General features: G+C 34.8%; 1 long non-coding RNA gene across 5 annotated transcripts in view; it reads left to right on the forward strand.

Moving 5' to 3' along the window:
* LOC110346355 (uncharacterized) overlaps positions 1-12,396 on the forward strand; it is a 355,871-nt gene that overhangs the window by 296,182 nt on the left and 47,293 nt on the right. For all 5 annotated transcript variants that reach the window (XR_002390343.2, XR_015447335.1, XR_015447333.1 and 2 more), the window contains 3 exons: positions 2,036-2,101; positions 5,560-5,638; positions 10,407-10,486. This is a non-coding gene — a long non-coding RNA (uncharacterized LOC110346355). The remainder of the gene's footprint in view (positions 1-2,035; positions 2,102-5,559; positions 5,639-10,406; positions 10,487-12,396) is intronic.

The raw sequence follows: 12,396 nt of genomic DNA on the forward strand, positions 1-12,396 counted from the left end.
ACAGGATCTTGCTATGTAGTTTGGGCCAGCCTTGAACTCATTCTGTAGCATGGGCTGGCCTCAAACCAGCAGCGATTCTCCTGCCTCAGCCTCCCAGTGCTGTGATTACAAGCATGTGTCAACATGCCTGGCTATTCTTTAAAATTTTATAAGTTAATAACTTCAGTTTTGAGTGCATGAAATTTTTGAGTCTATTTAACAACAGGTGATCACTTTCAATCTTTTTTCTTTCCTCAGGGATGATAAAAACCTACTCAAAGTTTTAATAAAGCAATAATGTAATGTATCTGATAAAATAAAATGACACCTATGATCAATTGACTTTGTGGTTGCAAAGATTTTACATAACTTGTAAAAGCATTTCTAAATTATTTAAAAAAATGCATTAGTGCTACTGGAAAATGGTATGCTCTAAAATCTCCAAAAAGTAAGAAAATCTGCTGTGCTCCAGTGTAATTTAACATAGGGGAAGGGAATTATTTTAGCTAAAGTTCTCCCTGGATATATCTCAAATCTCAAGTTTTAAATAAAAAAGATGACCATCTGGAGACACTGGGACAGGCTGAAAAGCCTTTAAATATTCCACCCAGTGGAGAGGACTGTCCTGTATTCTTGTTGCTAGTAAATGCTGCTGTACTATCTGGCCTAAGGGTCACTCAAGAGTAACAATGCTGTTGGGCCTCCTTGCCACACACGTCTGGAAACAGCGCGCTTCCTCTCCACAGCACGCTTCAGTGGTGAGGGCGGAGCTTATCAACCCATTTCTTACTGACCCATGCACAGTCTTAGAATTTTAAGTGGTAACAGAGGAATCAGAAGAGGCACATGAGAGTGAGGTATGGTGGCACACTCTTGAAATCCCAGTGCTGAGGAGGCTGAGGCAGGAGAATCATAAGTTCAGGGATAGATAGCAAGACTCTATCTCACAAACGAAAACAAAAAGAAAAGAAAAGAAAGGAATGTGATAACCACATTGGCCTGCTGGAATATTTGATAAAATATAAACCTTAACATAATGCAAAAGTACAAAGAAATAAAATTCTGACTATTGATAAAAGATACAATGGATCTAAAAGACCATATAAACTACTAAGCATTCCATAAGGAAAAATTGAACAGATGGGGACATATGTTTGTCAAAATTCTTTCTGCAAACAGCTGATGAAGCAAAGGAATTTATTAAAATGCATTTGGCAGAATCCCTGTAACTGGCTGGGGAGCTAGCTTGACTATGGGAATAAACACAGTGCCCCCTCAAAAAACCTTGGAGGATTTATAACCAGAGTATGATTAACCTCACCCCTTGGTGCCTTGACCCCTCAGAACTGAGGGTCAGGGTCTAAAGCAAGCCAGGCAGGAGTAATATACAAGCACAAAGAACCTTCCGCGATATAAAAGACCCTGATACCAGGACCAGAAGCAAAATATTCTCCATGCCATGTCTGCTGGAAAATTAACTCCTTCGCCTGAGTATTTTTATTTAAACTTGGAGAGTAGAAGTCATACCTTGAAAAACTACTCATATTTAGGGGTGGTATTTCAAGAAGGAATCCAACTACAATGACCAATAAGTACTGGAAGTTATAATGTTCCAAACAATGATGAAGCTTCATGGAGATGAAAAGAAATTTGAGTTCTTAGATCAAAGGTATTGGTCAATCCAAGAAAGGAATAATTTTAACAACCAGAGAAATAGTCTTATCAAGGATCTAATTCTCTTGGTTGGCTGCCAGTTAATATTATGCCCTCTAGATTGGAAGAATGAGTGGAATTCCATATTATTCTGATTTAAGATACATAAATATCCCTACATCCTTTGGTAGATTTGGGATCCCAGCTTTCTGTGGATCTGCTGCCTTTCTCATTGTAGAGATAGCCATGTTTTCCAGATTATAACTTTCGCTCTCTCGTGGTCAGTTTCCGATTGATCATTCTCTTATGAAATTTATTAAAATCACCTTTGTTCTCTGGATTCTATTTCTCAATCTCTTTGCTCTCGTTGGTTAATACATATTTATTCTTTTTATCATTTCAGTGAGTTCTCAGGAGGCAAGGGATATAAATCTGTTTTAAGTCTTTCATGGTGACCTATAAATCTCTTGTGAGTATTTTGTGAAAATTACTTTGCAATTCTGCTTTAATTATAGTATTAAAAAAGTCCATGTGAAATCATTTACTGTTCCTTTCCTAACATTAAATTAAAAATGATAATCTGTTCTTTTTCAGATGATAATGTAGCACATCTAGTATTCTGTTTAACACCCATCACTTTCTTTTATGTAATCCCATTCAAAATTTTCATTCATTTTCTTGGTTCATTCTGTTGTCTGAAATGGAAAACAGCTGGCCACCCACAGGCCACCCACAGGAAGCAGGATAACAAGTATAAAATGTTTCCTGTGTAATTTTGGTTATACGCTTTAAAGGGGATGCACAGGCCAAAGATACTTGAAAATGTTATGCATGCAGTGCATGAGAACTGGCTGGACAGCATCTCCTCTTCCACTAGACATCTGCAACTTGCCACAGTGCAGAAATGTTTATGTGTGTATATAATTATCTCTTATTCAACTCATTTTGGGACAATTTCCACCCCAGACTTACAGGGATGGCTGAACATAGAAGAGTCAACACTGGAAAGATGAGATCCACTATAGTTTGTTAGTCACATTATTGCAGACAGCTAAATTAGTTAGAAGGCAATTGGACTGGGCTGGGCCCTCAGCATAGAAAATAACTGAGGCACATTCACTGAAGGTTAACATTAAAAAGAAACTACTACACCCACATACTTCCCCTAGGTATGAATAGCAGTGATCGATACTTTAAATACATCTCAATCACCTTAATTGGAGACCAAATCGTTTTTAGTAAGCCCATTCCTTAGCTTGCTAGGTAACTAGCTTCCCCATTTGATCTCCATTTAATCAATATTACCCGGGTGACTATACTTGTAATCTTATTGGTTGATCATGGATTTGTCCCACCTCATGCCCATCTTGTGATTTTCCATTGGATCTTATAATTTTGTTCCACTTTGTACTTACCTCACCTTGTGGCTTTGCCCCATAAATCACCTTTGAGAAGTGGGGTGGGCGGGCAGTCCACTTTCTGGTCCCCCTTCTGTCTCTCTTAGACAGAAGCTATCTTTCTCTCAATAAGTTTTTCCTATTCTTAACCTCTGTTGTTCCCAGAATGCATTCTTTGATTTTAGAGAATATGAACTTGCATTTCAGATATCTAGCAGGTTGGGAGGGAGATATTTCCCTCGTTTGGATTATTTTGCTTATTTGGATTACTTGGTATATCAACATGAGCTCACAGGCTGGGGGAGAAGGACATTGCCTACTATAGAGGCACCTGAGGGGGGTTGCCCTCAGAACGGTGAACATCCAGGAGCTAGGATAGGTAGGACTTCATACTAACAACAGGGCGGGATGACTCTGGGTTCTCAGGAGAGGAATGGGGTTGACCTGGAATAATTCTACATGCTGGGAGGGAACTGAACCTGCTACAGAGATAAGCAGGCGCTGCCCCTTAGTCTGTTTGATAGAACGTTTTTGTGGGTGGAGGACAGATGGAGAGGAAAACTTGCATTCTGGCCATTTTGAGGCCATCGTGACCTCACAAATGGCAAGGAAGCACATGAAAAGAAATGTATTCATCAAATTAACAGAGTAAGTGGTGCAAGTAGTCCATCCCGGCCCCTCTCTCATTTGAAATCAGAGCAGCTGAACACATACTGTGAGAAATAAAACGTGAGTTCTCTTTAAAAAGATCACTATTGATAGAAATCCCACATACTTCTTTGATTAGTTATTGATGACTTAGTTATACACTAATAAATTTTGGAGACTGTCTATTACAAATTAGAGAAGGAATTTACAGTTCTGACTTTGAAGGAGAAGGAAGACTTGTTAGGTAAATGGAAAAGAATTTAAACAATAATATTTAGTTTAAGACTCAACTGGCTATTTTAATGATTGATGGAAACACTTGTGAATGAAAGTCTGTTTGAGCCATGGAAAAGTACATTCATCGTCAGGTTCAGAAACTGTCACTGAGGGAGAGGAAATCAACAAGGAGAAAAGCTGGCATAGGGTAAAGGAAATTTGACTGCATCAGAAGGCCCATGGTCTTGTTTTAAGACAGGACTTCGAGTAGTCAATTTCTTTTTGTTTCAGTTTCTTCCCATGCTTGTAAAATGAGGCATTATTCAAGATAATCTCATAAGCCAGCTCAAGTATGTTGTAATGCAAGAAACCTCTGGCATATAATGCTTATGACTGTCAGAGGTAGCATTTTGACAGTGCTCAGGACATCTGCATTCTATTAGGATATGTATCAGTTTCCTTTGCCACTCACATTTTCTGTTTATGTGGAACCATTTTCCAATCATTATCCCTCTTGGAAATTAAATAAAAGTCTAGCAAGAGTGCCAAAGCATAAACAGACTAATAAATATTTTAATGTAGTCACCTTGTTAATTTTCAGAGAATATCATAAAAAAGTCATAAAATACATTCATCAGCTAAAAATATTGTCTGCCTCTGTCTAGGACATCACTCCCTGGTACCTTGGAAATTCTTTACCAACAGCTGAAAAAAGACTAGTCTTTTTCAAATGATATCTAATACAAAATGTATGCAAAATGTCATTAAAAATTAAAAAGAACCATTATAACAAAACTGTGTATTATTTGGCTCTAGAAATTGAATTGTATTAAATTTTAATATTGAATTATACATAGCTTTTCTTTTGACTTCACAAAACTCCCTAAGTTTGTCTATCAATCTTGAATAATAGCTAATGTTTACCGAGTACTTCATATTCAAAAAGCTTTATGCATAATTTAATCTTCACACCTCTCTGATATAGATATAAGACTAGAACAGAGTCTAAGTAACATGTGCAAAATCACACAGCTTTTTAGTTGCATGATGTGAACCTGATACCTGACTTCAGTAATGACAATTTCAACTTCTATGTAGAAGAACATTAAGGAGAATAGTACAAGAAGTTGCAGTCAAAAAGACAAGCCAACATTAGCAAAATATCAAACAAATTGAGCAGAAGTAAAAGACAGGAGCTTAATATAAATAGGAAAGGTTTGAGCATAGGTAGATTAGTATTCCATTTGGGGGTTAAGAAGAGAGCAATAATTTTCTTCTTTCTTTTTCGTTCTCCTAAATGAACACATCACAATACAGGCAGTTGAGGTCTTGGAGAGGTGAAGGAAAGATTTAGGGAGATTTGGTTTTGACTGTATAGAGGGGGAGATACGGCACACACTCTGTGAACAGCCATCTTTGGCTATCTACTTTTCCTGGAAGTGTCTGCAACCTGTAAGAGAAGCTGAGAAAACTGGGTACTTTCCCAAGTCCTCTATATGTAGATATGGGCATGTGACCCAGATCTAGGACACTAGAAAAATAGACACTAGAAAAAAGTTTGCTGGAGAGTTTCTAGGCATGATTTTCTTTACTGACAAAAGAGAAATATGCAAGGAAGACTATCTCATTATTTCTTTGCTTTGGAAATTCTCCCTGTAATATTTAGATCTGCTGCAAGCCAACATGAGATCAGCCAATGTAGAGAGAGAGACAGAGGAGAAAGATGAAAAGAACCTAGATCTCAGGTAATTTTGAGTTACTTCTTCTAGAAATTTTAGTTTTAATTCTTGTACTTAGGTCATGATCCATCTGTTTTGGGTTAATTTTTATACAGATGTGAGGTAAAGGGTAAGGATTGTGTATTGATTGAATGCATAAAGTTATTTCAGCACCATTATTTGGAAGACTGTCTTTTCTTCTTTACATTAGATTGGCACTTTTGCAAAAAATAAATCAATAGGCTGTGTATGTATGGATCTACTTACTTTTGCACTTGATTTTCATTCCATGTATCAATACATTTATCCTTACATCAAAACACAATACTGTATCATTTTGAGGGTTACTGTAGCTTCAGAATAAACTTTAAAATCTGATAGCATGAGTCCTACAAGCTTTGTTCTTTTTTGAAACTTGTTTTGGCACTTTTAGGTTATTTTATTATCTTTCTATATTTTTTTTTAGAATTGGCTTTTTTATATAAAAAACTTCCTGGGATTTGGTTTGTAATTACATTGAATCTATAGATTAGTTTAGGATGAGATGATATCTTAATGACATTGAGTCTTACATGATATGAATATGGTTTGTCTTTTCATCTTTTAGGATGTATTAATTTTCTTAACAATGATATATTTTTTATTATACAAATATCTTAAATTTATTCATATTTTGATGATATTTTTATTTCAAGTTATTTTGTTATAAATACAACTTAATTTTATAATACTGACCTTGTATGGTTAGTCTTTTTGTATATTCTTTATGATTTACTATAAAGATGATTATTTCATATCACTCACTTATAAATGTTTTCTAATTTTCTGCAATATTTCTTCTTTGATCAATAGATTCAAAGAGATAACTTATTTAATTTTTGTATATTTAGTGCTTATATTTTCGTTGATTTATGGTGGTCAGAGAACATAAAGTGTAAAGTTTTGTCTCTTGAAATCTATTGAGACTTGTTTCATAGTCCTGCTATAGTTTCTTTTGGTACTTTTTCCATGTGCATTTGAAAAGAATGTGTATTCTATAATCATTAATTATAGCTACATAAATGTCAATTAGATTAAAATGGTTGATAGGGTTATTTTAAAATTCTCTACCTAGACTGTTTTCATTTTCTAGTTATATCAATTACTGAAACTGATTTGTTAATTCCACTTATGAGAGCTCATTGCTGAGATCTGGTCACTGCCCAGAGACCCCCACCTCCTAGTACCATCACTGTTGGATTTAGATTTTCAGGATATGAATTCAGAAGGACAAACAATGAATTCACAGTAATTAGTTCAGGTAAATTACAGGAACTTTGACACAATATGTTTTAATTAATCTTTTTTAATGTTTTTGTGTTTATATACACACATTATACTTCCAATAATACAGTGTTTATATATGGCTTCACACTTGTAGCTCTTTAGGCAATTAATAAAGGAAAATATATACTACCTTAATTTTAATCACATTTTTACAATTTCTGACCCTCTTCATCTGCTCTCCAGCCTCTTTTTTCATCAGATTAAAGAACTTTGACATTTCCTATGAGTCATGCCTGCTTCCAGCAAATCTCTTGGTTTTTGATAGTCTCACAAAACTTTTATCATTATATGAAGATCTTTATCCTTGGTGTTATTGTTGGCTCCTATATCACTTTTGTCTTAATTCATATGGTCATTCCAGCCTTCTTTTGATTAGTGTTACCATGATGCATCTTTTTTCGTTCCTTTTACTTTTAACCTAGTTGTACTTTCTCTTCAATGTGGGTTTCTAGTGGGCAGCATACAGTTGGGTTTCTCTTTGTTTTTAAACCAGCCTGAAAATTTCTGATTATTTAAATTGTTGTTTTCAGGCTGTTTACATTCAATTTAATTATTGTCCCTTTAAATACTTTCAGGTAATGCTTACCTTCAGGTACTTTTTTATATATAGGCACTGATTGCTACTCAGCTGAAGACACAGGGAAGAACTCCAGATCCCTGGTATTCCTATTCTGTCGATTGCTCTTCTCTTTGGTACTAGATTCTGCAAATTCTTCCTGTCTTGATTTCCCCAGACTTTTATCTCCATCTTCTCAACTCAAGGAGTCCACTAAACTCTACCTCGGTTATTCTTTCTTGTACTGTAAAATCTCACTCCAAGCATTAATCTAGATAATTGTGGGGCTTGAGATTTTGCTTGCAATCTTTTGAGATTAAATAATGCCTATATTTGTTTGGATTTTTAGTTGTCTTAGCTGGGAAGTTAAATCCAGTCTTTGCTACTCTATCTTGATCAGAAATGGAAGACCCAATCTGTAAATTTAAGAAGTACAAACACTATTCATAGATGATCCAGCTATCAAGTCTCAGTTATTATACCTTTGTATATACTTAATTTGAAGTCTATTATATATATTTTGAAGTTCACAAATCTTGAAAATACACATATCAATTTTACATATGTATATGTATATGAAAATATACTACACACATGAAAACCTAGAACATTTCTGTTGTATCAGAAGGTTCTTTCATGTTCCTCCTTAGTATCCACAATCCCTGTTCTGAAAAGGTAAAATTCTTGTGACTTCTATCATCACAGGCTACTTTTATTGTTTATATATTTCATGAGACAAATTATAGGTACCTGTTTGTAGATGGCTTCTTTTAGTCATAATTTTTTGAGATTTATATAACTATGCTTCTTTGTGTATCAGGAATTTATTTTTATACAGTGTACTATTCTATTGTATGAAAGCATTATAATGTATTAATCCAGTTGCCTGTTGATGGCTATTTAGATTGCTACTAGTTTGGGATTTTGTGAATAAATTTGCCATGAATATTCTTGCAGTAATTCATTATTTTTATAGTGTTTTTCTGCAAAAAGTAGAAAACCTTGAGTAGCTGATAGTAAGTCATGTCACTGAGAATTATTTAATCATAAGTATCTATTTATAGGACACTTCTGTGCATCTACACTGCAATCACTGTTGAAATTGTACACAAAAATGACACAAAATTACTACATATTTTGAACTGCTTAATCTATAAAGATTTAAATAATTTATACATTTATCATGGTAAATGAAAAATAGTCTGAGTTAACTAATTTATATAATTTTATTTATTAATACTATGAGCTAGGCCATGCTAATAACTGTTAATATTAAAGATATTTTATCTTCACAACAATTTTAAGATGTAGGATTCACATACCATTTGAGAGCTAACCGAGGCTAAAATATGTTGAGTTGTCCTTGGTCACATAATGGTGAAGGCGGAAGTTGAATCCAAGTTGATCTGATCTCAGGGCCTAAGATTTCTTTATCAAGCAGACTGACAGATGCTGATGGTAGAAAACAAATGGCTAATTTATATGGGTTAGTTGAACTTTCCTGATTATTAGCTGATCCTATTGCTATGGTTTTTGATTACCATGTTGGCTTTTTCAAGTACACAACATACTGCAATTCTAAATTCATGTTTCAGTAATGAGGTTATGTCAATAAAAATGTTACACACTTGTTCACATAGCAGTTATTTTAGTGGTTCAGGGATTGTGATATATTGATGTCAGTCTTATGATAGTTTTTATACATCTTCAATCTGGCTATGTCAGTCTAAATCAATCTTGATTATGACATCTTCAGACATCATCACACCCACAATAAATCTCTTAAACAAATGACGTTGTGTGAGGAAAAAGTAATAAACAAATTTCATTCCTTAAAAGTCTCTTCAGTTTTATAAAAATGACTAATTTTAGTTCACAAAATTATTAAAAGTTTCTTTATGAAAACTATTTAGTTATGGTCTTAATCTGTCAATTCAACTATTAATTTACTAAGAACAATAATGAATAGTCACAGAGTATATATAGCAAGATGAGCACACACTAATTTCCTGTGACACTAGCAGCATGATGGTGGCCTGCAAATTGATGCTCTTGTGATTCAGGAGTCCATCATGAGAGTGCAGTATAATGTAGTTCACAGAGGCATTTATTTCAAGTGCATCTGTTAGTCAAAATCCTCTAACAGCACTTAAGCCTATGTTTTTCAAGGTTATGACTAGGTCATTTAAATGTTTTCTAGGAGACAGCTTAAATTACAAGGTCCTACACTGTCCTTGAATAGTAGACTTAGAAATAAACACAATTTAGGTTAGTCGAATTTTAAGCCCAAATTTATTTTATTATTAATTGTTCTGTAGATTGGTCAGGGAATAATTTACTATTCTCAGTGATTCAGTAATCAAGAGCCACAAATGTACACTGTTTAGTATAGATTATAAAGTGAATTTAATAAGTGAATGTAAATCTAGAATAAACTCATTTTTCAAGTGGTTATAAGGGCATTTTCTTACAAAACAATGAAGGAACGATAGCAGAGAGAATATAAAGAATTTGGACATGACATAAAGAATCCTAGAAATGCAAGGAGAGGTAGTGTGACATAGGGAGGGATTTGAAGGAAGACTAAAGGAAGCCAGATTTGAGTGTTCTTCCATGTGGCATGTTACATAACTCTCCTGAAGTCTTGTTTCTACATCCATGAAACAGGCTGAGAAAACCATTTGTTCTGACTTTGTGGAAAAACGATTCAGAACTATCATCATTGAAGCTAAAAGTATGTGTCTAGACTCTCTGATCTGTGGAAAAAAGTTTTAGGCTTATTTTATGTGTGGGGCTGCAAAAGATATGGGAATCATTTCGGTCGTAACTTTGGGTCAAATTGATCAGCTTATTATTCAAATTATATGGTGAGAGCTGGCTATTAAATTCTCTTGCTCTTTGATTCACTTGTAGATTTCATTGAGTGCAAAGAAGATAAGAATTACAGGAAAAATTCAGGGTGAAGACTTCCAAACAGGATGCAGCAAGAAAAGGTATAAACATGATAGGTTTTGAATGGGACGAAAGATCAAATGGCTAGACTGTAGTATGAGAATGAGGAACAGAGTTCTCTGAAACCAAGTTTACTGAACTATAAAATACTATTATAACACCTCCTTTTCAGACTGAACAGAACTGGAGCATGCCCACTGTGTGCCAGTATTTATGCTATGAACTTAAATATATGCTTTGTTTGATGTGTCAACAAGACCTGACATGATCAGGATAGTCTTTTTTATAATTGTGGCATTTTACTTTCGGAGAAATGAGCAGTTAACAGTTACAGGTCATAGATCATTTTCATGTATCTTATATATCCCTTAGATTATTGAGTAGTGTGCAGAATTATCTGGTCAGGGTTTTATGTACAGGGTCACTTGCCGTGAATGTGTCATTATCTCTTTTTGGCCTATCTTGCCTTAAAAAGTAGTTATTGTTGACACTGGCTGTAAATTCCAAAACTGTCTGTGTAGAGTTCTGAAAGGACCCTTGTCAAAGAAATTTGCTATTTAGGAATATTCTTTCTGGAAATTAAAAAAAAAAAACAACCTAAAAAACATAAGCATTTGAAGAATTGCAATGTTTCCTAAATCTACAGTGAAATGAAGTTATATCCTAAGAATTCACTTCATTGTAGAACATGTTATTATAACACATTTGGAGTCACATTATATAATAATAACTTAGAAGCAGAAGGGACTTTAGAGATTTTCTAGTCTATTAGTTTCACAGTTCACAAGCTATACTCCAAAGAAGATTTTACTAGATACTACCAAGCATCCCTCCCTCCCTTTCTCTCTCTCCTCTCTCTCTCCTCTCTTTCAGCCTCTCTCCCTCTGTCTCTATCTCTCCATGTCTCTCTCTCTGTGCCTCTCTCTGTTTCTGTCTGTCTCTCTCTCTCTTTCTCAGTTAGATATTAGAATTTTAAAATAAATTTTGTGACCTTCTTTTCCTTCAGGACTTCTCTCAACTATTTTATTAATATGATAATCCACATATTCTAAATTTCCAGGTTAATAATATAATTTTTAGCATTTATCACACTTAACAAATTCCTTTATTTCCACCTCCACCCATGGAACAGTTTTCAGTGTCTCATTTTACTAGCGTTTCATGGAAAACATGTTAGGAAAAAGTGGCTGTCTTAATATATTTTCTGTTGTTATAACAAAATGTCTGATACTGGGTGACATATAAAGAAAAGTTTATTTAGCTCACAGTTTTGGAGGCTGAAATTCCAGGATGGGGTGGGCCCATTCGTTCTGTCTCCTGGCAGATGGTATCACAATGGCAGGAGCACGTATAGACCAGGTCACAAAGTAAGACCGGAAGCTACAGGGACTTGGGGGTAGGCTTGCTCTTTGATCAAAACTCACTCTTGGGACCTGAGCCCCAGTGAAAACTACATTAATTCCTTCCATGGGCAACACCCCAATTACCTAGTTACCTTGCAGTAGATCCCACCTCTTAAAGGTTTCCCCCCACTCTCAGTACCACTACACTGGCATCCAAGTTTCCAGCATATGAACTCTTGGGGAAGGCACTGAGAACACACATAAACCCTAGCAGTGGTCTAACTCATAACTTTCTACCCCAAACATAAATCATCTGTTTTAAGCATTCATTATGTATGACTATTTAACTTTGGTTTGAATCATTCTAGCCGTGGACTTCTTCCAATCCACATGTCCATATTTTTCCTTGTAACTAGTACCTGTCACTTTAATTCAACCTCCTAAGTACAAAGACAGAACTCATATTTATGGAGTACTTGTTATTGACAGAAATTATTTTTGAATACTTTATTAGTTTGCTGAATGTATATAAGTGTATGAGGTGTGGTGCTATTTTGTTCTCAATTACAGTTAAAGAACTGGGCACAGGGAAGTTAATATCTTGACCA

Source organism: Heterocephalus glaber, unplaced genomic scaffold, assembly GCF_053883595.1.
Source record: "Heterocephalus glaber isolate CG9 unplaced genomic scaffold, H.glaber_assembly_v1.0 deba00000347, whole genome shotgun sequence".
Classification (NCBI taxonomy): domain Eukaryota; kingdom Metazoa; phylum Chordata; class Mammalia; order Rodentia; family Bathyergidae; genus Heterocephalus; species Heterocephalus glaber.